Genomic DNA, 24,317 nt, shown 5'->3' with positions numbered 1-24,317 from the left:
AAACAGAAGGTTTGCGATCCAAATATATGTCAGATCGTTAAAGCAACACTTCCAAGGTGCACAATCTGCAGGGTTGGATCGATTTATAATAATAAACTAAAGCTGTCATTCGATGGGGAACCTTTACCTGCAGGTAGTTCAGAATTATTTTGCAGAAGGAAAAATGAATGCTATTCTGAGGATCTGTCATCAATTGTAAACCAACTCTTTTTCGAGCTACATCTTACTCAGTTTTTTGAGCACAACACATTCTGGGTCATTTGAGGAGCTCTATGTGGCCCAGATGAACAGTCACATCAGGGTGTCACGGTGAAGGGCAGCTGCCTGACCGAGGAATTTGAATCTCTATTCTTTGTGCACAATGGCTTCTGGGGATCAATTAGGGAAACGACCACTGCTTTGTTAAAAACCTGATGGCCAGGTGTAAAGCAGAAGCAGGTTAGTGTTTCAGGTTAAAATTGAAGCCTCCCTACAGAGGAACAAGTGGAAGGATGCTTTGGAGAAATATGATGTGAATCTGGAAGTTCTGGGTCTAATATGAGTTTTATTCCAACAGTGGTTGAGGCCAAAGTCATTTCCACCTTTCCAATTCATCCCTTTCCCCCTCGTACACCTGTTTTCTAAGCTTATAACACTTAGTTTAATTTTATCCAACACTTCATAGTCTAACAATATCATACCCCCATGAACTTGCTTTTTTTAAAATAATATGACCATGAGCCTCTTCAGGTTTTGAACAGTCTGAAACAAAAATAAGCCTCACTGCTTCAGTCTCTTTACCTACGCACTTGCCTGCACTTCCCAAGCTATCAGGATCTTGAGAACACTGCTGTTAATGCAAAAGGGAAAGATAAATCAAAATCAATTCCAAAACAATTTTGACTCTATCCCATCTCCCCTTACCCAGTGCCTTCCCGACTACAGCCAAGACACCTCAGCCATTTTGACTATTGCCAGCACCGCGGCCCCACAGCCTCATGGAGGTCTAGTCTTCATGCACCTCCAATCCCCATCAGAGATGCCCTACAGCTTCCACTTCTTACAGCTCCACCTACACTCTCATCAACCTTGAAGAATTGTTCTCACCCTCAACAACTTTTCGTTTGATTTCTCTCGCTTCCCTCAAATCAAAGGTGGAGCTACAGGCACTCAGATGGCCCCAGATACCCCTATCTTTTCATTGGCTATATAAACAGCTCTTGTTCCATACATTCTCTGGTACCAGTCCCAACTCTTCCTCTTCCTCTTCCTCTGCCTCTTCCTCTGCCTCATTGAAAACTTCATTTGCGCTGCTTCCTCCACTTGCGTGTATCTTTGCCAATTTGATTGCTTTCATTACTAACTTCCACCCTGCCCTCAAATTCACTTGGACCATTTTCTGACACTTCCATTCCTTTTCCATCTTAGGAGACAGACTATTTCCTGACATTTACTATAACTGTAGAAACTCCCACAGCTACTTCAAGCATCCCTTCTCCCGACCTGTCTATTGTATGAATCCACCCCTTTATCTCAGTTTCTTTGTCGTCACTACATCTACTGTCAAGATGAAGCCTTCCATTCAAGATATCTGGAATGTCCTCCTTTCTCAGAAAATATGGCTTTCCTCTCTCTCTCTCTCTCTGTGGTAATGAAGCCCTTGTTTGCATCTTCTCTGCTTCCTGGAATTCAGCTGTCACGCCCTGTCCCTCGAAACCAAATGGCAATAGAGTTTCCATGGTTCTCACCTTTCAACTGACTAGCCTCCATATCATTGTTCATCATTTCTCCTGGTTTCAATGGCTTCCCGTCACCAACCACTCTTCACTTCTCCTCCACTTTCTGCTTTCCTCAGGAATCACTCTCTCTATGATCTCTACATGGAACGAGAAAGAGGACGTCAGAAGAGCACGCCACAATCTTCACTGAGGGCTCGGGAGTGGAAAGGTTAAGCAGTTTCAAGTTCCTGCATGTTCACATCTCAGCGGACCTGTCCTGGGCCCACCATGTTGACGTGATCATGATGAAGGCATGCCAGTGGCTCTTCTTCATTAGGAGTTTGAGAAGATTCGGCTTGTCACCAGAGACTGGTAGATACCATGGAGAGCATTCTGACTGACTGCACCACCACCTAGTATGAAGGCGCTAGTGTACAGGATTGTAAGCGGCTTCGGGAGAGGTGTAGACATAACCGGCTGTATCCCATCTACAAGCCTTTCTACCATTGATGGTATCTTCACAAGGCAGTGCCTCAGAAAGGCAGCATGTATCATTCAGCACAGTTATTTATTTATTTATTGAGCTACAGCGTGGAATAGGCCTTTCTGGCCCTTGGAGTTTTGTTGCCCAGCAACCCCCAATTTAACCTCAGCCTAATCACAGGACAATTTACAATGACCAATTAACCTACCAACCGGTACGTCTTTGGACTGTGGGAGGAAACCGGAGCACCCGGAGGAAACCCACACAGTCACGGGAAGAACGTACAAACTCCCCACAGGCAGTGGCGGGAATTGAACCTGGGCCACAGGTTCTGTGAAGTGATGTGCTAACCACTACACTACCGTGCTGCATCCGGCACTCGTGTCCTGTTGAAGGGTCTTAGCAAACCAAGCCGCCCTGTCTAGGCGGGGCAAATGCATTTCACCAGCTCAGCTTTCTACTGCATTCGGTGCTCCCAATGTGGCCTGCTCTACATCAGAGAGACTGGGTGACCGGCAGCAGGACACCTATCCTCTCTCCACAGCCTCCATCCCGAGCTCCCAGTTGCAAGCCATTTCAACTTCCCTTCCCCTTCCCAATGCCAGCCTGTCTGTCCTCGGACTCCTCCACAGGTAGCAAGGACTCGATGGACCAAGTGGCCCCCTTCTGTGTTATATGAAAAGAATAAATTAATAAGACAAAGAGAACAGCTGAAATTCCTCTGGTATTCTGTGACAGGTTTTGACAAATGGCTTCCCTGCTTGTTAAAGCAGCTTGTTCAGATTCCACTCCACTAAACGGAACAACTGAACAAGAGGGAAAAATAGATACAAAGCAGTTGCCCTCGGGAAGATAGAGCATACAGGAGGCGGTGTGATACACATGCTCCATAAAATTGTCTCCTAATCTGCTCTGATTCAGTTCCAAAACAGTTACATACCCAGCATTAGAAATATTAACCAGCAACACACTTGAGTGAACAAAATTGAACAGAAGAACATGACCACGAGAGTTAGATATTTAGCTCCTTGCATCTGCAGCACCATTCCATTTGACTTTTTTTCTTCAGTGATATTTTCTGCACTGCTCGTTTCCCTTCATTCTTAATATTCAAAACTCTATCAAATTCTCTTGAATTTAGAAACATAGAAAACCAACAGCACAATACAGGCCCTTTGGCCCACAAAGCTGTGCCAAACATGTCCTTACCCGAGAAATTATCTAGGGTTACCCATAGCCCTCTATTTTTCTGAGTTCCATGTACCTGTCCAGGAGTCTCTTAAAAGTCCCTATCGTATCCGCCCCCACCACTGTCGCCGGCAGCCCATTCCACGCACTCACCACTCTCTGCGTAAAAAAAAGAGCCTTTATTCACAAAGAGAGCTTCTATTCTGATGGGTAGTGAATTACAAATAAAGATCAATGTCCACTGGGTACTGGGATTACGACCAGAATGATGGTCAGTGCTGTGTTTGTTGAATGGTCTTTTTTCTGAACCTTCAATCAACCTCAGGTATAAATGCAAATCAACTGGAATTAGTGGAAGACCTCAGCCTTCCTGGGAGTCACCAGGCTCAGAGGTGAGGTGGACCTCAGGACAGGTAGGACACAATTTGTGATGACTCAGGCTGCACCACCGCCGTTGCCACGTGGGGACGTTAGTCAGCACAACACAGTTGACAGCAATGCTGAGAAGAATGGACATACCCTTGTCAGAGAAGAAGAAAACTGCACGAGAAGCAACATAAATTCAACGTGGATTTCACCAGTCCTCCAAATAATAAATGTAGATTATTCACTTGACACGTCTAGCTCAACCTTCCAGTGACACCTACAAAAAGCACCTCAAATGGGTTTTTGTAATAATCATCATTCAAGAGCTCAAATTAAAAGATGATTCTGCTTCCTGGTGCTTCTTCTAAATTCCTCTGTGATTTAGATCGCTTTAGTTACCTCCTGCTTTGCATATTAGATCATAAAACCATAAGACATAGGAGCAGAATTAGGCCACTCAGCCCATCGAGTCTGCTCCGCCATTCCATCATGGCTGATCCCAGATCCCACTCAACTCCGTACACCTGCCTTCTCGCCATATCCTTTGATGCCCTGACTGATCAGGAAACGATCAATATTTCTGTATTGTAAGGCAGCTATGCTCAGGGTTATGCTTTCATATTCCCCTTTCGACCTGGTCTCTCTCCTTTACTGATAATGCACGTGTGGTCAAATATTCAGCTTCAGGAATTCTTAATTGCAGCTTTAAACAAGATTAGCAGACTTCTCTGATGAAATGTGGGCGGAAATACATTGCATTAAAATTCGCTTGGCAGGCCTAGCTCAAAAAGACAGGCACTCCAATGCTTATAGTTATATAACCATTGTTAATGTTGGGGTGTCTCTGTATTGGTGTATCTTTAGTTTTGATACGTCATTGTACACCATCCTTGCTGTTAGTTTACTGTGTTCTATACCATACATTTTTACTGTTAGCCATGCCTCTGTTTAAAAAGCAGCAATTGCAAAGATGCTCCAATTAGTCCTAAAGGGAAATGCTCCTCTTTAATGCACATTTGGCTAATGAATTCTTTGGCAACTCTAGTGGGACATTCATTATTGAACTAGCTCACTCAGCTCAGAAATGGAAACGGAAGGTTAACCTGAGTCATCCAAACTAAACTCCAGTGAAAGTCATCTTCCACCTACACATTTAACACTTGCTAAACATTCATGTCAAATTTGATTTTGGTGAGCAAATTTTCAATGAGTGTCGTTGTCAGACTGAAAGTTAGACCCTTTGTGATGCACCAAAGTTTACAAATTTAACTTTCTGCTGATGCACCATGAAGAGAATTCTAACTGGCTGCCTCGCTGTTGTATGGGGGTGGGGGGGGGGTGGTGCTACTGAACAGGATCGAAAAGTTGTAACCTCAGTCAGCTTCATCATGGGCACTAGTCCCCCTAGTATCCAGGATATCTTCAAGGAGCGATGCCTCAAAAATGCTGCCTTGATTGCTTATGTCTAGAATGATTTGTCTGGATCAAAAGCTTTTCAATACATCTCAGTACATGTGGCAATTACACTGGACAGCAAAACTTTTTGAAGGTGTTTATGATAGACCACTTGAACACAAATCTAATTTCAGACAACTTGTATCATGTAGGAATTTAGAGAAACATGAAATTAACTTTTATTGAATGTAACTAGTTTAATTGCATGACGGTGCTGATGCTTTGCAATAGATTAACTGAGCTAAAAAGTGTTCTGTTGATGGTTTTCATTTGTACTCAGTGTCGGAGGCTTCTCGCTTAAGGGTTCAACAATAATCAGCCAGCATTGATGGATTCCAGTTGCCCTGATACCATTTCTCCATGACCGCAATGTCCTGGTGAAACCTTTCACCGTTCTTGTCACAGACAGTGCCAGGATTTGCAGTGAAGAAGTCTAAATAGGAACACAAAAACTGAATCTTCAGTGACGTGTTGCAGTTGCTGGTTTGGTATGCTTGAAGCACATTGTCAACCAGCTGCATGTGCTTTGGTGCTCCGCAGTTGCCAAGAAAATTTCCAGCAACATCCTTGAATGCCTTCCACGCAGTTTTTTCGGTTCCACTAGGAGTTCTTCAAACTGCCTGTTATTGATGAACTGTTTGATTTGTGGACCAACAAAAATGCCTTCCTTAATGTTGCCATCAGTTATTCTGACTTGGCGATTTCAAAAAAATGGTGCGTGATAGGGAAATTTCATGGCAATTTTCACGATCAGCAGCCCAAAATCCATATAATACACCAAAAAGTATTCATGCAGCAAAATATTTGTGGTCCAGTGTAATAGTTACCAATTACTAACCAATTTCTCGAATGCTTCTTTTGAGGAATGCATTGTTGGCATGGCTCAGTTAAACCAGCCCTGTTGAAGGTGCGGTGGTTTGGGGGAGGTGGACAGCTTTCCCCAATGTGATGTGTGGACCCTGCACATCCACAAGGGAAGAACACCCAGAGATTCAATTCCAGAACACCAACACATGAATTCTGCTAAATAGTGCATAGATTCAGGTGCCAAGTGATAGCAGGACTGAGTGAATGATTATATGGTCTCTCACGTTAACACACCTCAACCTCACACTAGAATGGTCATTAGTAAGAAGTGGTGTGGAGTTGGTGATGCTGTGAGTTCCACTGCTGTGAGGTGGCACTTTCAGACTGGGAAAGAGAGGGCAGATTTTTTTCACGCCAGTCTTTAATCTGATTATTTTTTGTAATGAAGGTATTTCTAAACAATTTGGAAAATATGGATGGGCATCGAAGACAATTGATGGAGGCAAGGTGGAAGACATCTATATTAACTTTAGGAAGGCATTCGACAAGATCCTCCTTGGCAGGTTGGTTCAAAAGGTTAAGGCACATGGGATCAAAGGTGAGCTGGCTAATTGGATCCAAAACTGGCTTGGTGATAGGACGCAACAATGCTGGAGGAACTCAGCAGGTCAGGCAGCATCTACGGAGAGGAATAAATAGTTGACGTTTCAGGCTGAGACCCTTCTTCAAGACAGTTGGTGATAGATGCTGCCCTGTGAGGGTATGGCTTTTTCTGATTTCGACAGTCACTTCCGTTGTGATCGGTCAGTCTCGAAATTGCAGCTGCTTTTCCCACTGGTTAGCTGCCCGTGTCCAGCTTCAAATATCCCCGGTATAAATTAGCACATGGGAGAGGCTTGCTCTCTCTTCCTTTGTCTAAGGCAAGCAGTGCACATGACCATTGGTTAGGTATGCTCTGAGTGTGCTTTAAACTAAGTATGTTTATTGAATATTCAGCTTTGTAGTTTCTGTAATCTGAATAGGAAGGTTTGGTTGAAAAGAGAGGACCCTCCGCTTGAGAGATACAGAGTCCCAGGGTGAACAAATAATAGCGCAGGCTTTGGAAGTCTCGCTAACCTACCGATGGGTAATGGGATACCGGAAAATTGGTCAGACCAGTTCGATTTCGCAGGGGTTGAAATGGGACACCCACATTGTTTGTATACTTAAATCACTGGGTTTTCCCAGGAGAAAGGATAGTCAACAGGATGCTTTCTAGCTGTTTGCAGTGATTGTAAGACATCTGTATAAAACGCTAGTAAATCTTAAGAATGAATTGGGAAAATCTCAGTCAGCGCTGTGTATTCTGAGAGAATCACTGTTGATGGCTCAGATAGGGCAACAAGGTTAGAGGATAAGGACATAGAGATAGCTCGTTAGCTGCTGAAGGCACAGCAATTAGACACTGCATGCCAAGCTGGTTGGCAGCTTGACCTGTTAAGGTTCGAGCCATGGTGAGGTGGCGCCATGATCCTACTGTCAGGCTGGGAGACGGGGATCTCTGGCTGGAGAGCGAAAATGAGGAAGCGAGGGTAGTGTGGACATCTCGGTTTAATCCTCAGGAAGATCACTCTCTCCGATGCCTATCTGAAACAGTACGGGCCAGGCCAGTGATCACGCGTTCCCACACCCGCCGTGGGGTCAGCTGCCCGCAGCTTCTTCCTCCCAGCAGGGGGGAGGGGGAGCAGAATCGGGAACGTGCGTGGGATTGGTGTACTGGACCTCTTTGAGGCAACAGCGGGCAGGGAGTTTTCCACTAAGGAATTTGGTACAGACAAAAGCCTGGAGAGTCCTTGGCCACATGGCTGTTGAGAATATGGCATGAGGGGGGTACTGGAGTGACTTATTGATGCACCATCAATAACTCACTCTGAGATGTAAAAACGAGGTATCGGCTTTTATTGACTGGAAGAAGGAACAAGCAGTGAGTGACCACCATACTACATCCTGGAGACTGAGAGGCCAGGCTCAGACCTCCATCACCTTTATACAGGGGTCTGTGGGAGGGGCCACAGGAGCAGTCAGCAGGGGGCGTGTCCAGACAGGTATATGTAGTTCACTACACTTATCTAACAGAGAGATGAGTGCTTTAGGGACCCTATCGTCCCAACGTGTGATCAATAATGCTCTAAGAACACTGTTTGCTTCCCCTGAGCATAATACATCACTATAGAATCGAGTAATAGCAGCGGTTAAATTTTGGCAATTAATTTAAATTGGAATTAAAAACTCCAAGTGGAATGGAGCACAGTAGAGAAGGGTATTAAAGTTCTATGCCAGTGGGCTCTTACCACAGAATTATACCGCGATAGTGGTAATGCACCAGAAGATATTGAATTAGCTTCTGGAATGATAGAACATGTGGTTTTGGCAGCTTCTCAAATAAAAGGAATAGCACTCTCTTTAATAGCTCCAGCTGTTGGTCATCCTGTAAGTACAGTGATTCAATTATTACAGGGTTTGGAGTATGTACAAGAGGATGCCCACAGCCAAGTACGAAAGCTAGATAATCAGGCAGGGAGTGAGGGATCCCGTAAAGAAATGTTGTTGGCATTGCTGAAAGCTGGGATCCAGAGGAGCAGGTAAACAGGGGTCCCCCTCCCACCCTCGATGCAATGTGGAGGAAGTAGTGTCAGGACAAACATTAAAAAGAGACTACTGAGGGGAGAGGTCATTCTTCAAGTCCTCTCTTGATAAGGACCCTTTCTTTTTCTCACCCAGGTTCCTCGCATTCCATTCGGGATTCCCTACAAAGGGCCATGGCTAATGTTTGGCTGCTGTGGGAATCGGGGTATGGCTAGTGCCTTCACATCTCATCCTCACGGGGAGGGGGTCATTTGATCTGCATCGCTCTTCCCTGTAAACAGAGTGTCAATGACCTGAATGTGGAGAAATACGTGAGGTGTGGCTGCATCCGTTAGTTTTGTGTGTGTGTGTGAGAGTGTGTGTGTGTGTGTGTGTGTGTGTATGTGTGTGTGTGTGTGTGTGTGTGTGTGTGTGTGTGTGTGTGTGAGTGTGAGTGTGTGCGTGTGCGTGTGCGTGTGCGTGTGCGTGAGCGTGTGCATGTGCGTGTGCGTGTGCGTGTGCGTGTGCGTGTGCGCGTGCGCGTGCGCGTGCGCGTGCGTGAGTGTGAGTGTGTGCGTGTGCGTGTGCGTGTGCGTGTGCGTGTGCGTGTGTGTGTGTGTGTTTTACAGTAGTCTTTTACTTTGTTTCCCTTTTATAAAGAAATCTGTTGCATACTTATTGTGTGTTAACCTGTTACTTTGTGCTTTGTTACGCTTCCCCGTGCAATTGGTTATAGGGATGACCCACATTTCATACAGGCCATGTGAAATTAGAGTTGGTGGGGTAGAAATTTGGGCAACTTTATTCCGGATATGAGATGCCCATATTTCAGAGGGACATAATCATCTGGGGAACACTTCCAGTGGTTCTGTTATGTGCTTTCTAAGTACCCAGTGACAAATCAGGATCAAGTGCATTTGTATCCCCCTGCGTTTAGAATGGCCAAGTGGTGGTTGCTGGTTGTGGTGGGAGACCCTGTCGTACATTCCTGGGGACGTCGTCTGTATTTGCACACTGAACTAACGAATCTGACTGCTGAATTTCTATGAATACTCCGTACTGCATCACAGAAGGGATGCCACTGATATCAATCCCTTTGACGACAAGGAAAGACTGTTGGGGGAAATTCTGGCCTCTTAGGCTTTGGCATTCTATTTTGTGTGCTGGGAAGGGGTCGTCTATTCCAGCCAACCTCAACCCAGAGTATGGTAACAGTCTTAAGGGACTTGAACCTTAATGGCCCTGGTGGAGTGAGTGCTTTAAAGGCTGATATTTCCCTATGCACCGTTTGTCCTGACTCTTAAGGTGATTTCCCCACCTGGCGGAGTGTTGGTGTAGGTGGTATGTCGAGTACAGGTGCAAGGTGCAAGGTGGCTGGTAAGTGTGAGCAGGAACAGTATCCTAGGTTGGCTCTGTCCATGCCAAACGGGCACTTGTTGGACGCTGAATGGCACTTACTGGATACGCGGTTCCTAAGCCTTTCTGCGGTTTCCACGGGACGGTGCAGCTGATAAGTGGTGTGTGTATCCCATCCCAGCTCTGGATGAGCACCTCGCCCAAGCTGTTCCCTTACTACAAAGGAAGGAAGGTTTTGAATGACAGCCTTTCTCAGCACGGTGTGGCCGGGCTGCCGCGGGAACTGATTTCGACGGCCTTAGATTACCCGCGCACAAAGGAAGGTGGCACTTGTACTGTTACTGGTGAAGAATAAGGCACCTGCACTCCTGATGGGCTGGGGAACGTCACTCCGGTACCGGGCTGATCACATCTCAGAGTCAGTGTATCAGGTTAAGTGGGGAGGACCAACTCATCAGCTATCACTCCCTGGGGTGGGGCCAGTGGCCTTTTACGGCGCAGGGAGGCTGGTGACCTACTGTAGCATACTGGGAGGTTACAACTAGGTATTGTACCCTTGTGTTTTATACGTAACTTAGTATGGAGTTCACAAGAATCATACACCTGAGGACTGGATCATCACAATCACAACTTTCGAGGGAAGGAATGTCCTCTGGGGGCGTGACTTTTTCTGATTTCAAAAGTCGCTTTGTCATGCAGTTTGGAAACTGCAGCTGCTTTTCCCATTGCTTAGCCTCCTAGTGTCCAGTTTCAAATATCCCAGGTATAAAATAGCACACGGGAGAGGCTTGCTCTCTCTTCCTTTGTTTAAGGCAAGCAGTGCACATGACCATTGGGAAGGTATGCTTGCGCGCACTTTTAGCTAAGTATGTTTGTTGAATATTCTTTGTAGTTTCTGTAACCTGGGGAACATGAATGTTTGGTCAGATTTTTACTGTTTGTAAATAAATGATTAATATACTTGCAGTCAGTGCTTTCTGTCTCACCCACGAACCTGATTCAGAAGGTGGTTGTGGTGGAGGGATGATTTTCTGATTGGAAATACTGTAGCAATTGGTTTTTGAGAATCTTGTTGTTTGTGATGTATATTAATGATTTGGATATCAATGGTAGAAAGTATGATTAGTAAGTTTGTGGATGGTGAGGAAGTTTGTCTAAGTATACAGCAGGATGTAGAATTAATGGAAAGTTGGGCAGTGTTGAAATATTGAACTTAAGCCTGACAAATGCAAACGGATGCATAGAGGTAGCATACACACAGTAAATCATAGGGCTCCAAGGAACTTTTGATCAATGGGGGACTTGAGGCTCGTTCATAATTCTCTGGAAGTGCAACACAGGTGAAGAAGGCATATATTTTCACTGGTTGAAGCACAAAACGTAAGAGTTGGGATGTTATCTTGCAACTTTATAAACCACTGGTTAGACCACACTAGGAGCATTGTGCATATTTGTGGTTGTCACACTGCAAGCCCTGGAGAAAGTCCAGAGGAGATTCACCAGAATATTACCTGGATCAGAGGACTTTAGTTATTGGGAGAGATTCCATAGGCTGGGCTTGTTTTATGTAAAACTGAAAGAAAACCCCATAGAAGTATATAAAATCATAACAGAAGTTGGTAGGGCAAATAAAATCCTTTTGCTGTGGTAGGAATATCAAAATCAATACTATAAAGGTTTACTGTATAAAGGATCTTGCCCTATCCACCTCCTTTCAACTGACCTCCTCTCACCTTAAATGCATTAGACAGTTCAACCCTGAGCAAAAGATGCTAGCTGCTACTCTATGAATATCATAAGTATCTATCAAATCTCTCCCCAGCCTTCACCACTTCAGAGAAAGTAACCCAAGTTTGTCCATCCTCACCTTATAGATCATGCCCCCTAATCCGGACACGTTCCTGGTAAACTTCTGCATCCTCTCCAAAGACTTGACATCCTATCCATAAGGGGATGACCAGAACTGAATGCAATGCTCCTGATGTGGTCAAACTAGAGTTTTATAAAGCTGCAATATATCTTCCCGAGGGGGAGCGAATTCAGCATGGATTCAATAGTCTGAATGTCATATTTCTTTGCTATAAAACTATGGATCAACACACTATACAGTATATAGAGTATTTATATATAAAATGATTCTGCTCTCGGCAACAAATTGATATTCCTCCCTTCTTCCATAGAATGGAAATCCCTATACTCTTCTCAATCCCCTGGAATCTGATTTTATTGGTATAGAACACATTGTGGCTTTTCCCAGTAGAAATATACAAACAATTTCCATCAGAAGGTGCTTTAAAAGTTGGAGATGTTTAAAAGTAGTGTACATCAGAGTGACGGACATCCAGCACTGCTGGTGTGAGGATAAGTATTAGCAGTAGCCTGACTATGAGGCAAATTCTAATAAGAATTCAAAACATTTTACCAGAAGGTAGTAATACAAAAAAATGTAGAATTCATCACTTTAGGTATGTTGACTTGAGCAATTCCTGGCCAAACTATAGTTCAGTGTGCTTATAGATGATAGTTTGGAAGCATTAGAATGTGACAGACTTATTTAAGTTAATTAAATGCACCCTGGCCTTTTATAAGCAGTAAAACATGGGTGTCATGGTAACATAGCAGTTATTTATTTATTTCATTTTAAAATTTTATTTAGAGATGCAGCATGGAATAGGCCTATCCAGCTCTTTGAGCTGTGCCACCAGCAACCCTGGATTTAACTGAGACTAATCTTGGGACAATTTACAGTGACCGATTCGGAACGTCTTTGGACTGTGAGAGGAAGCCGGAGCACCCAGAGGAAACCCACACATTCCATGGAAAGGACATTGAAAAGAGCCCATTAATTCAGGCAATGCAATGGGTGGAAAACGTGATCTTGTTTCATGTTTTATTGTGGCAGTGAACTTCTATTATTACCTTGAAAAGTCTACCACGAACATAATTGTTAAGTTTTGAAACTTCAAAACAATAAACTAATTCAAAGGAAGACATGGGAGTGGAAATGTGTGTCTAACTTGGTGTTTACTTTAAGCAAAGCATGCGTGTATCATGTGATAGCGTGATGATGTTTACAATTCACGTATTTATACATAACCCATGATGAATTATTTTAACTGAACAGGAATACTTAATCAACAATACATTTACAAAATTACTTTAATATTATTGAAATATTAAATGCACATCAATCACCGATGGTATTTGCCTGCAGTATAATTATTCAATAGTATTGTGTTTGATAGTAATCTCACAAAGTTACAGAATATCTACTTTTTACTCTTGTGATACAACTCACCGATGATGTTATTACAACTTGTTTGCCTTTATAAGGTTTTGTACTTGTCTTAAATGCAATAACTAAAGGTGATACAACAATATTGTAAATTAGTACAAGGGGGACGAGTGAGTCATGGGCTGCACGTCCTGCTCGTTCAGGGAAGGAGAAGCATCTCTCACAGCCTCTCCTTTCCGGGTGTAGTGATCATTGCTTGCCATGTAGAAGTTTCCTCGCATATGGCTTCCCTCACACTATTGTGCCTTCACGTGGTGCCCCTGTTCTTACTGAGTTTGCTATGTCATGGTGTGAACGAGTGTCCAGCGATATAACTGGGCAGACAGGCTGGACTCATCAGCCTTCGTACGCAGCCAGCCTAGGATCAGGACAACTCTGATTCCAAACCCAGGTAGATGGACTTGTTGGCCTTGTCAGGCAGTCTGTCTAGGAGAAGGAAAACCTGAAACTCAACCTACAGCCTTGTGGTTGCTGTAGTCATCGCAACTCGCTGTGCCATTGTGGAACGTACCCCCGGCCTAAAGAGCGGAACCGGTCCAGGCACACCGGTCGTCACTATAAACCTACACAGAGCAGAGGGGAGGAAAGGACTCGCAAGCGAAGAATCAGCCATCATCATCATATTAGCACATGTAGAAATTTGCACAGCAGGCACTATGCATATTGTCGTGTGTTACTGTTAAACTGCATACTCTCAGCACCCCAGGAAATTTATTTATTTAGCGACACAGCGCAGAGACGACGCTTCAGGCCCTTTGAACCATGGTGCCCCGGCAACCTCACAACCCCGATTAACCCAGACCTAACCACGGGACAACTTACAATGACTAATTAACCTACCTGGACTGTAGGACGTTGCTAGGGGTGGTTGACATTACATGGGACGAGACTAGTTGAACCACGAACAGGAAAAGACTGGTAATCTGAATGGTCCAGCTCTAACGTAGTATCATTAGTATGTTTTGTGTGAAATAAACATGCAATATTCAATGGTAAGTCCTGTTCCTTACGTTGGTATATTTCAGTTATCTCAGTGGATTCTCACGACAAATTATTTGCTCTGGTTCCTCATTTTATGATGCGCACATTTTGTTTCTTGTTAACTTCTTTCACTTTGAGGTGGTGTTCCTTTGACTGTACTTTGAAAACCCCTGTTCTCTGGTTTTAGTATCCTGCCCGAGCATCACCCAATAAAAATAAATATCCAAGTGGTGGAACCTGGCCTCCAGATGCGTTGGCCCCCTTTGCCACCGGATCGAGAGCCTGTGGGAGCTCCAGTGCAACACCTTCCCCCAAAAGCAACAATACCCAGGCAGCTTCCACTGCACAACGGGGCGGCAGCAGACCTGAATGGTGCTCCTCCCTCACAGCCCGGGAGATTAGTTGCTTTGAGATCGACGTTGCTGCTCGACAGGAACGTGCGGCTTAAGAAGCAAGGATCCGGGTATATTTTCTGGAGGAGGGGCAAACCAGAAGAGAACGGCGCCTTCGTGAAGATAGAATCGTCATCAAGAGTCACTCGCCTTAGCGGCTTACCGTCACTCTCTGCAGAAGTATGTGCCGTAGGCTCAATGTGCCAGAGAACCAACGTGCAATGGTTTTCGCCAGCATCAACTTCAATGCTGGAGTCCGTGTTCACTCAAATCAGTGGAAGGGCACTGAGAACCTCAGAGTCACAGGGAGGTTCAGAGGGAGTGCACCAGTTCACAAACCATCTGATGGTCCATCCAGTCCATACACCAGGAGAAGATCTCCAGTGACAGAATGGGGCTAAACACCGTAGAGAAACACAGCACAGGAACAGACCTGATGGCTCATGGAGTCCATCTTGATCAATGACCCGCTCACACTATTCCTACACTGATTGTTTCTGCAGTTCGAAGCACACAGGTCCTATGTTCTGCCAAATTACTTTTCCATGCTTCCTTTGTATATTTTAAGCTGTTATATGTTTAATAAATAAAGAGCGTAAATTTGTTTTTTATTCACCTATTTTCACGATCTTCTGGCATGTGGACCTATTTGTAACAATAAATTTTCATTAATCATTTTATGATTCTCTAAAAGAAAATGAGAACAATTGAAGTACTTGAACAGGGCTCAACTTGTACATGTTAGGTTCATTCTTCCCTCAGATTCCTTTCCTCACGTTCAGGCCTGTTTTTCTCCCTACAACACTCCCCTCTTGCTGATCAGTTTGTACTGTGGAGTCCTCTTCTTCAGTACACATGCTCTCTTTGAACCCAGGAATATATTAAGTAAATGTTCAAGCTCAAAGTTCTAAGTAAGTTTTATTATCAAAGTGCATACTTGTCACCACACACAACACCGAGATTCATTTTCCTGTGGGTGTACTCAGCAAATTTATAAAATGGTGACTATAACAGGATCAATGAAAGATCAACCAGAATGCAGAAGATAATGAGCTGTACAAATACAAATATAAACAAATAGAAATAAGTAACGAGAGCAGGAGATCACGAGTCCTCAAAGTGAGATCATTGGTTATAGGAAACATCTCAAAGATGGGGCAAGTGAGTGCATTCCTCCCCTTTTGTTCAAGAGCCTGATGATTGAGGGGTAGTTACTGTTCTCGAAACTGGTGGTACGAGTCCTGAAGCTCCTGTGCATTTTGTCTGATGGCAGCAGTGAGAAGAGGACATAGCTTGGGTGGTGAGGATCTCTGACGATGGGTGCTGCTTTCCTACAACAGCATTTCATGTAGACGTACTCAATGGCCGTGCTCTCATTGATGTGAGATGTACCCAGGCATAAGCTTACTTTTACCAGACAGGTGCAATAAAAAAAGTTATTTTCACGTACTTTGGTTCATAGGTCTCCTGAGTTTTGTGCTCTTTTCTGATTTTCTGCCTTGCCCTTTTCATTTTCTGGACAGGCTATTGTCAACATACATGGTAAAGGATTCAGGGTTAATCATTGTCATTTCCCTTTTATCAATCATGCTGTAGCAACAAGGGTAATGCGGGAGGAACTCAGCACGTTAGGCTCCATCAGTGGAGGGGAATAGACAGCTGATTTTTCGAGTTTAGACCCTTCATCAGCCTAACCCGCTGAATTCCTTCAGCATCTTCTTGTTTCTCCAAATTACAGCATCTGCAGTCTCCCGTGTCTCCAGTTAATCGGGCTTTTTGATGGGAATCTCTGATGAAGTCTTGTTGAATGACAAGGCTAGGAACACAGTAATGTCATAAATTCCGCATACAAAACAGAGCGAATAAGGACAAGGAATGGATAGTGTTTGTCATTTTGATACCGATGACATTTGCTGCTTCATTTGATCTTCTCACCTAAATGAACCCATTACACCTTCAGTGTACTTCCCCCGGGCAATGCCAAAAATGTCAGATGGCCAGTCCCAGCTTGTTTTGTTTTTAATCTGTTTCTTTGGAGTTCAGACTTGTTATATTTACTAATAATTTTACCAGATTAATAGTAGAAAGCCACTTTGACTGGGTATCAAACTCCTGTTTAGGACAACATGTCTTCCTGGTTCCTCTTTTGCAAAGCAGAATCTTTGGCATCTCTTTCCATTGTGAAAACAAGCTGTCTCTCTTTGTGTTTGTATTTTAACCTGTATACGGTAATTCAAAGGCTTTTCCCAATGACAGTCTGGGAACACAACTAACTGACAAAATATAAAGACAGCATTGAATTAAAAATAGATGATATGATTTGTCTTTTTGGCTTTAATATCCACTCTGTTTCAAGAAATGCTTTCATGACTTGGTAGGTATGTGTTGGTAAGATATCCAGGTGCACATCTCACCAGGTTCAACTCCAGTTTAAGACGATGGCTTGTTCTGTTCTTGGATTCAAGTCACAGGCATCTGGTCAATTTTCAAAACTGGTCTTGTGAGATTTCCCTATCTTTCAGTTTATTTCAACTTGACAACAGGCAGGCAGCGCCAGACAGTGCTGTGCTTATCACCCCCTTTTATGCAAGGAAATAACCAGGCTCATTACACACAGTTCCTTAATTAATATTTTTGTTACTAATTGACACTGGGCAGACTCATCGGAAGTGCATGATGTATTGCTACTGTGACTGTAGATATCACCCCAGTGAAAGCAATTTTACTGCTACACAGCGTTGCTTGAGTTCTACTGGTAATATGGAAGATTAAAGCTGCAGCCTGGACAAGCCATGGAACAAAACGATAACAGTGCACAGTTGGTTTAAAGGTGGTCTGAGACCAATCGTCCCATATGGATAAAAAACAATGGGACCATCATTATCACTTCCCCTCCAACTGAATGAAGTTGTTATGAACAGCATAAGTAACAAAACGATCTAGTTTAAGTGTCATTTTCAGAATATGTTAGTATCTCATTTTGGCTGGAATTTGAAATTGGTACCATGCTTGGCTTGCCTGTAATTACCGTAATCACCATTGAAAGTACTGATATCCTTATATACAGAACTATTACGAGGAAATGGCTGAGTGATATAGAATCACCGCATGTGTTGTGAAGCTTGGATTCTACGGAACCAGAATAATTTCAAGGTATTTCTTTTTGAAAGGCATGCTTCCACTTCTAGACTTTGCCAAAATTAGCAGAGAATCCAAATAACTTACCTTTCAGAAAACTGTAGCGCAGGCGAATGAATGGGCTGAGTGTAGTGCATTAAGTCATAAAAGTCAGTGATGTTCTTCGACTATCATGTGCTACTTTTTAATTTTACTTTTCTCATTATTTAGTGGGATGTTCTGGCGACTTCGAGGGACTTTGCAGGGCAGCTTCACAACCTATTCAAGCACTTCTCAAAGTCTGCAGCAAAACAGATTGGAATTAATGATAGCCTATAAAACAATCAACAAGGATTCCATTGCGAAAACTTCAAAATTGTAGCAGTACATTTCCTTAATACGAAAGCATCTCCACTTTCCCCACAAGACAGTACCTGGTTCTGTTGCATTATTAGGATGGACAAGTGGAGTCCCATTGTCCACAGCAGACTGGATCGCTTGGGAGATGTTTTCCATTGTGACCCAGAGGAACCCACTTAGGCTCAAGAATTCATTCAAAACACTACGTCTTGCATTAAATGATTTAATAGACAATCCAAGGCAGTTTGGGTGCCATATAATATTAGGCAGATAAGCTGATCATTGCATGAGGCCTAGTTCCTAACTTTCCAATAACCAGTGACTTCTATTATAAGTGTCATAATTCATTGATTAAAGTTTTACAGATCACATTTAAAGCAACTCATTCTGGTTAGCTGCTTGAGATAATTTGTGCAGCATGTTGGCACAGGAGCTGAATCTGTTGTGTGAAGAGAGATAGTCTGCTCCAATGACTGAGTCCCACTCAGACTTCCAGCTGAGATTTAGTCTGTACGTCTGATCTCTCTATCTATGGAAAGATATGCTTGCAACGGAAGGAATGTTTACCACATTGAACCTTGAAATTGTGTGCTTATTGTATGAGAAAGGATGAGGCACTCTGAGTTTATAGTTACAAGCCTAGAAGAATTAGAAGTCACGTAATTAAAAAAGACAAAACTTATGACGGGCTAGATATAGGCGTGGACTGTGGTGTTTGAAACAGGGATCACAGTCTTACATTAAAGAATTAACCATTCAGGGTAAAGGTGGTAGTTCTTCACTCAGTGGATGGGGATGGAATCTTTGCAAGTAATTTTTCCGGAGGGTTTAGTCACTGAGTAAATTCCTTAGAATTTCAACCAAATGGAGAATCGAAGGAGGGGTGGATAGTGTAGGAATGTGACTGTAAGGTAAAGACCGCCATGGGCAGAGCAGGAATGGCCTACTCTTACCTCTCCTTCTTACTGAGACTATAAAAATGGCTGGTCTTGTGTCAGCTGCAACCAGCACACTGAAGTTTACCAAGCAAATTGTTTTCATAGGTGGCAACTAGTGGAAACTTCAAAAACTAGTCAGATGTTTTTGTGTCACTTCTCTAAATTGCCGATATAGTCTTAACTTGATTGTCTATCTTTATTGTGGCTGACTAAGTCTTGATATGGGGATGGGTGCATAAACATGCAGATCGTAAGACAAATCTCCACACAAACAGTTCGGGTGTTGCAGGCAGATTCAATGATGCAGAGTTATATTAGCTAAATGGCAGAAGATTGTTAAGCTGTGGGATGCAACAGAATGGGTTGCTCTGTGCATGACTTGCAACAGACTGGAATGCAGCCACAGCAAGGAATTAGAGCCATCGACTAATTAGGAAATCTAGCAGAATGCTATTGTTTACCGCTGGGTGAATTTAATGCATTTAAAGCAGTTCAGAGAAGGTTTACTAAGCCAATAGCTGCAAAGGGCAAATTATCTTACAACCAAAGAGTGGACAAGCTAGACTTGCATTTGCTGGAGTTAAGTATAAACTGGAATTTATACTTGACCCTGAAAGGCTTTGACAGGATGAACATGAAGAGCATGTTTCCTTTTGAGGGAGAATCTTGAAATGGAGGCCACAGTTTAAAAATCAGGGGCCTGCATTTATGTTAGAGGCAAAATGGTACTCCTCTCCTTCCTTATCTCCTTCTACTTTAGGCCACAAACTTATCAATTACCCCGAAGAGTTATTAACTTCAAACTTTCTGCATAATCACTAAAAGAGTTGAACTGCATGTGCATGTAACGAGAGCTGTATAACTCATCTCCTTCTACCTTAGGCCACAAACTTATCAATCACCCCTGCTGTGGACACTTCCTGAAGGTCCAAGATGCGTATGCTCCTCGACCGCTGGACTAAGTGTGTAAATGTAGGAGGGGACTGTGTTAACCATATAACAATTACAGCACGGAAACAGGCCATCTCGGCCCTTCTAGTCCGTGCTGAACGCTTACTCTCACCTAGTCCCACTGACCCGCACACAGCCCATAACCCTCCATTCCTTTCCTGTCCATATACCTATCCAATTTTACTTTAAATGACAATACCGAACGTGTCTCTACCACTTCTACTGGAAGCTTGTTCCACACAGCTACCAATCTCTGAGTAAAGAAATTCCCCCTCGTGCTACCCTTAAACTTTTGCCCCCTAACTGTCAACTCATGTCCTGTTGTTGGAATCTCCCCTACTCGCAATGGAAAAAGCCTATCCACGTCAACTCTATCTATCCCCCTCATAATTTTAAATACCTCTATCAAGTCCCCCCTCAACCTTCTATGCTCCAAAGAATAAAGACCTAACTTTCAATCCTTCCCTGTAACATAGGTGCTGAAACCCAGGTAACATTCTACCAAATCTTCTCTGTACTCTCTCTATTTTGTTGACATCTTTCCTATAATTCGGTGACCAGAACTGTGCACAATACTCCAAATTTGGCCTTACCAATGCCTTGTACAATTTTAACATTACATCCAAACTCCTATACTCAATGCTCTGATTTATAAAGGCCAGAATACCAAAAGCTTTCTTCACCACCCTATCCACATGAGATTCCACCTTCAGGGAACTATGCACCATTATTCCTAGATCACTCTGTTCTACTGCATTCCTCAATGCCCTACCATTTACCATGTCTGTCCTATTTGGATTATTCCTACCAAAATGTAGCACCTCACACTTATCAGCATTAAACTCCATCTGCTATTGTTCAGCCCACTCTTATAACTGGCCTAAATCTCTCTGCAAACTTTGAAAACCTACTTCATTATCCACAACGCCACCTACCTTAGCATCATCTGCATACTTACTAATCCAATTTACCACCCCATCATCCAGATCATTAATGTATATGACAAACAACATTGGACCCAGTACAGATCCCTGAGGCACACCACTAGTCACCGGCCTCCAACCTGACAAACAGTTATCCACCACTACTCTTTGGCATCTCCCATCCAGCCACTGTTGAATCCATTTTACTACTTCAGTATTAATACCTAACGATTGAACCTTCCTAACTAACCTTCCATGCGGAACTTTGTCAAAGGCCTTACTGAAGTCCATATAGACAACATCCACTGCTTTACCCTCGTCAACTTTCCTCGTAACCTCTTCAAAAAATTCAATAAGATTTGTCAAACATGACCTTCCATGCACAAATCCATGTTGACTGTTCCTAATCAGACACTGTCTATCCAGATAATTAGAGACCATCTCTAAGAATACTTTCCATTAATTTACCCACCACTGATGTCAAACTGACAGGCCTATAATTGCTAGATTTACTCTTAGAACCCTTTTTAAACAATGGAACCACATGAGCAATACGCCAATACGCCGGCACCATCCCCATTTCTAATGACATTTGAAATATTTTTGTCAGAGCCCCTGCTATTTCTACACTAACTTCCCTCAAGGTCCTGGGGAATATCCTGTCAGGATCCAGAGATTTATCCACTTTTATATTCCTTAAAAGCGCCAGTACTTCCTCCTCTTTAATCGTCATAGTTTCCATAACTTCCCTACTCGTTTCCCCTATCTTACATAATTCAATATCCTTCTCCTTAGCGAATACCGAAGAAAAGAAATTGTTCAAAATCTCCCCCATCTCTTTTGGCTCCACACATTGTTGTCCACTCTGATTCTCTAAGGGACCAATTTTATCCCTCACTATCCTTTTGCTCTTAATATAACTGTAGAAACCCTTTGGATTTATTTTCACCTTACTTGCTAAAGCAACTTCGTATCTTATTTTAGCTTTTCTAATTTCTTCCTTAAGATTCTTCTTACATTCTTTATATTCCTCGAGCACCTCATTTACTCCATGCTGCCTGTATTTATTATAGATATCTCTCTTTTTCCTAACCAAGTTTCCAATATCCCTTGAAAACCATGGCTCTCTCAAACTTTTAACCTTTCCTTTCAACCTAACAGGAACATAAAGATTCTGTACCCTCAAAATTTCACCTTTAAATGACCGCCATTTCTCTATTACATCCTTCCCATAAAACAAATTGTCCCAATCCACTCCTTCCAAATCCTTTCGCATCTCCTCAAAGTTAGCCTTTCTCCAATCAAAAATCTCAACCCTGGGTCCAGTCCTATCCTTCTCCATAATTATATTGAAACTAATGGCATTGTGATCACTGGACCCGAAGAGCTCCCCAACACATACCTCCGTCACCTGACCTATCTCATTCCCTGACAGAAGATCCAACACTGCCCCTTCTCTAGTTGGTTCCTCTATGTATTGCTGCATATGTTGAAAAATAAATGTGCTAGGTTTTCTAAAATTGATTCCTTCTACCTTAGGCCACGAACATATCAATCACCCCTCGTAATTGGGATAGGGCAGGCCCTTCTGGGCCTTGGAGCCACACCGCCCAGCACCCCCAGATTTAACCCTAGCTTAATCACAGGACAATTTACAACAACTGATTAGCCTAGCAACCGGTACATCTTTGGACTGTGGGAGGAAACCGGAGCACCTGGAGGAAACCTACACATTTACGGGGAGTAAACCAATTTTATACTCTAGCTGGATGTTTAAACATCAGCAAAGGCACAGTGTGCCTGTTCCGGTGCGGTCGGACTACAGGAGTGGTTAGGATCCAGACAAAAGTACAGGAAAAGGATCACGCCTGGCAGTCCACAATGTGCCGAATCTGATCCAGAATTCACTGCCTCTAAGCATGACGGAAGCGATGCCTTCAAAAGTCATTTGGGATATGCATCTTGGAGAGAATGGTTTTCAGAGCTGTGAGAAAGACTAGGGAAATGGTTCTAACGAGGCCACTCTGTCTGGGCTGCCATAACTGGGTGGTGAGCACACAGTCAGTCCAAACAGCTTCGATGGTCGCACTTAGAAATATCCGGCTTTACTGATTAAGGAAAGGACACAAGTTAATTTGCTCTTGCTTCACAATGTAGGATTTAATTATGCATTCAAAGCTCCTGCTGCTTTCCTCTGCTAAACAATGCACAGCGTGGTCTCCTTAAATGGAATTTATTCTGATTTGTTACAGATGGAGAATCTCTGCACCACGTTTTAAAACAAATTTCCTTAAGATTACAATTGATTTTAAAGAACCTATTTGTCAATTTCATGTTTCTGTAAAAAAAAATTATTGAAAGTGATCCACATTTATGCTCATAGTTTTGGAATATAAATGCACTGTAGAATTTTCCATTTGTAAACATGCCTGAAGCGGTTCCCTGTTCACAGGGTGGCAAACTCTACATCAGCTTCCATTTGATTCCAATTCCAGTAAATTTTATTATTTTCACAATGGAATGAGGTGCCAAAGATTCTGATAATCATTATTCAACAATTTGGAAATCCCAAAAAATTGGCATCTGGAATACCATGTGCTGATTTCAACAGTGCTTCCACACACCAAGTCTCCAGTTTCTGTGTCCCTTTCACTCACCCGTTCCCAGATTCCTGCACTCCATTCCATTTGCTGAGATCCCATTTCCCACTCTTCCTGGTATTCCACGGGGACCTCATTCCACGTTCCCTTTCACTCACCTCGGGCCCCGGCTCCCATGTTCTCTTTAAACTCACCTGGTTCTGTTTTCCACTCTCCCTCGAGACTTACTGCTTACTGTGTAACATCAAAAACAATTTAAAATGTGCTGGAGTATTAGTAGAAAAATATCAAAATCCCAGAATACCCGCTGGTCTGGCGCCAAGGTCTCGTGATGTCAGATTAGTGGTGTTTTACTGTAGTGATGATCTTTAGTGTTTATTCAGCAAAGCAGCTTATGTTTAAACACGCACAAAACGCTGAAGGAATTCAGCAGTTCAGGCAGCATCGATGGAGAGGAATAAACAGTCAGCATTTCGGGCCAAGACCTTTCATCAAGACAGCAATGGAAGTGGGAAGAAGTATCCTACGGAGAAATTAGCTCATCGAGGACAGAGGGAGATCACGAGTCTGCCATGTACCGGATCCTACTCTAGGCTTTGATACCCTCTCCACCCACCCAGTTAATGTTGGGAATTAATACCGTAGTATTATTAATAGATTTTCCTGAATAAAACATCCAGTTTAGAGAATCAATCCAAACGTTGTTGTCCAATGTAACCTACATGTTTCACCAGAATTCTAAATGCCCTCAAAATGTTCCATTTAGATTTAAGGGCATTTGGTGATGAACATCAGGATTGCCA

At 43.1% G+C, this 24,317-nt stretch overlaps 1 protein-coding gene across 1 annotated transcript in view; it reads right to left on the bottom strand.

Moving 5' to 3' along the window:
- Nucleotides 1–23,755, bottom strand: part of LOC140739427 (complement C1q tumor necrosis factor-related protein 7-like) — a 77,431-nt gene extending 53,676 nt beyond the window's left edge. The window contains exon 1 of the mRNA XM_073067720.1: nucleotides 23,709–23,755. The gene's annotated coding sequence lies outside the window, so the exon portion shown is untranslated. The remainder of the gene's footprint in view (nucleotides 1–23,708) is intronic.
- Nucleotides 23,756–24,317: the final 562 nt, after the last annotated feature.

Source organism: Hemitrygon akajei, chromosome 15, assembly GCF_048418815.1.
Source record: "Hemitrygon akajei chromosome 15, sHemAka1.3, whole genome shotgun sequence".
NCBI lineage: Eukaryota > Metazoa > Chordata > Chondrichthyes > Myliobatiformes > Dasyatidae > Hemitrygon > Hemitrygon akajei.
This window is presented reverse-complemented; position numbering and strand designations above follow the sequence as displayed.